The sequence below is a fragment of the Diaphorina citri genome, unplaced genomic scaffold (genome assembly GCF_000475195.1).
Source record: "Diaphorina citri unplaced genomic scaffold, Diaci psyllid genome assembly version 1.1 scaffold8195, whole genome shotgun sequence".
In the NCBI taxonomy this organism is placed as follows: domain Eukaryota; kingdom Metazoa; phylum Arthropoda; class Insecta; order Hemiptera; family Psyllidae; genus Diaphorina; species Diaphorina citri.
In genome coordinates, this window is record NW_007385571.1 from 1 (window position 1) to 3,052 (window position 3,052).

The window sequence follows — 3,052 nt, forward strand, 5'->3', positions numbered from 1 at the left end:
TTGTATCTCCAATGCTATCTACTCATCTACTTTTAAAGGGGGAGGAAATAATAATGGTAATTTAAGAAGGAAAAAATAAAAAATATAATTAGTAAATGGTTAACATAAAAAAATAATAGAAAAGATAGACAGTAAAAATCACAAGCATGAAAAAAAAAATGGTAAAAAGATGTGTTTCCGCCCGGGATCGAACCGGGGACCTTGTGCGTGTGAAGCACACGTGATAACCACTACACTACGGAAACCGATGAGAACGAGGGGAAGAAATTGTACTACATAAAGCGATGTCTCATGAAATGGCACGAGTTTACAAAAAAATCCGCGGCCTACGCGAGCGCTAGTAGTTCTAAATGTTGCCGCGAAAAACGAGGGGAAGAAATTATACTATATAAAGCGATGTCTCATGAAATGGCACGAGTTTACAAAAAAATCCGCGGCCTACGCGAGCGCTAGTAGTTCTAAATGTTGCCGCGAAATTTTGAATCACTTTGGTTTGAAGTTTGAACTAGGGCCGATGATACCCGGATTACCGAATGTCTCATGAAATGGCACGAGTTTACAAAAAAATCCGCGGCCTTCGTGAGCGCTAGTAGTTCTAAATGTTGCCGCGAAATTTTGAATCACTTTGGTTTGAAGTTTGAACTAGGGCCGATGATACCCGGATTACCGTTTGTTGCCCAAAATGTTTGAGTGAAAAGCCGGGTAATACCCAAAGATCACCCTTTTACCCGTGTATTACACCGGTAAAATCATCAGCCCTAGTTTTTAACTTTACAACTTTCTACAATCTACTGGTATTGTTTAAATGTGTACAACTGTTTGACAAAATTTTAATCAATAAAATTAAGGAAAAATAAACGTAAATAATTATTTAACGATATAACATATTATGCAGGAGTTTTCAGTAGTAAATTTATATCATACCTGAGAAGCAATTGCAGAAGGAAAAACAAGGAAAGGCACAAGAGGAAACCCTACTGACAGGGGTGTTACAAAATTCAGGTGATTTTGTACAGTGGAAATTCACAATTAGTTAAGGGGTAGTCCAAACTAGGTTTAGTTTAGTGTCTATTGTGGTGGTTATAGACAGGGCAAGGCTAGGTAGGCTGAGTTTGAAAAATTAAAAAAAAAAAAAAAAAAATAATAATCCTTCATTAAATAATAATTAAAAAAAAAACTATCTAGGTATTGTTTCAGAAACAATAATTAATATCATACCCGAGAAGCAATTGCAGAAGGAAAAAACAAGAAAAGGCACAAGAGGAAACCCTACTGATAGGGGTATTACAAACTTCAGGTGATTTTGTACAATGGAAATTTACGATTAGTTAAAGAGGAATTATGTATGTATAAAATAGTCCAAACTAGATTTACCTTATGGTGTCTCTAAAGGTCTAAACTTTAGCGTTTAGACCTACCTCGGTGGTGTAGTGGTCAAGACGTTCGCCTGGTAAACAGGAGGGCGTGGGTTCAATCCCAGCCGAGGTATGGAATTTTATCCTCAATACAATTTGAGAATTTGCACAATAATAGTAGTAGCCTACTGCTGGAGTAAAGGGACTTTTGAGTCCTATGCGAGCAGTATAAATAAGCACTATTATTATTATTACGCCCCGTATGTTGGTATTTATGGTGTCTCTAAAGGTCTAAACTTTAGCGTTTAGACCGTAATGAATGGCAGGGGTCACCATTGTGGGATTATAAATAAAATATCAGGTCCCGGACATTCGGAAAAAAATCGGATGAAACTCACGACAAGGGCCTTAACATGAAGTTTGCATCTAGTCATTATTAATGGCAGGGGTCACCATTGTGGGACTATATAAATAAAATATCAGGTCCCGGACATTCGGAAAAAAATCGGATGAAACTCACGACAAGGGCCTTAACATGAAGTTTGCATCTAGTCAACTTGAAGCTCGGGACTACTCAGTAGGTACTCACAGTTGCCCACATTGGGTCTGAATAGTCCAGATTTAGTATCTAATTGGTTTATCACAGAATATTGAAGTGTTTCACTGAGAGGCAGCCCATCCTTTGAATATTTCGCCTGAAAAAAGAAACAGCAGTTTTAAACTCCATAACTCCAGGTTAACATAACAAGGTTTCTTAGATATCAGTCTATTTTCTTCTTTGTCTCTTTCCGTTCCAACGGGGTCGGCGTTTTTATCATCTTTAGATCACCATCAGACGAATCTTTTTCAAAGGTAACAAGGTTTCTTAGATATCTGTCTATTTTCTTCTTTGTCTCTTTCCGTTCCAACGGGGTCGGCGTTTTTATCATCTTTAGATCACCATCAGACGAATCTTTTTCAAAGCTAACATTTGGTTCGGGCGCAATTATTTTACGATTGGATGGATCAATCAATCAATCAATTTTATTTGTACAAATATACAATTGTATGTGGTACAATGTTAAGACTACGTACCTACTAAACTAAAACTAAATCTGCATAGCGTGTCTGCCTTGTAAGCATTAGGTCGCGGGTTCGACTCCCGCCCGGGGCGAACTTTATCCTAAACAAATAAGTTTCGTTCTCGGAACGGCTGGCTTTCTCCTATTCTGTCTTTCAATTTCTGGACGATGAGATCTTATCACTTACAGTTAGGTCCCTCTATCAAACCTGGGGGAAAAAAATCAAGTGATAATTTCAAGACATATTTAAGGGTTCCTTTACTTTTCGTCGCTCAATGTTATGTAGGCATTTATATCGAAGTTTGGTTCAAATTTACAACTTCTAGTCTTACCTGTATGAAAAGATGTCGGCCTATCGTGTCCAGAACTTTGATTAGATCTGTATCTTCCTTTTTGCTATTCAAAGGTCGTCGAATTACGTCCACGGTTTCTGTCGATCTGAAGGAAAAGAAGGAGAAGAGCAGATATTAAAACAATGAGGTATCTATCATGAGCTGAAATTAGATTTCAATGGCCGCGGTCACAATGGAACTCTAAGCTCGGTTTAAGTTTATCTCTTGGATTAAGCAATCTGATTGGTTTTCTGCTAGTAGGCATGGCCGTTCATGTCACTCATCCATTTAGTGGTCTTGCTCG

At 37.9% G+C, this 3,052-nt stretch overlaps 1 non-coding gene across 1 annotated transcript; it reads right to left on the reverse strand.

Moving 5' to 3' along the window:
• Positions 1–172: 172 nt before the first annotated feature.
• Positions 173–245, reverse strand: Trnav-cac. The gene has a single exon. It is a non-coding gene; the product is annotated as a tRNA-Val (tRNA).
• Between the last annotated feature and the right edge of the window lie 2,807 nt (positions 246–3,052).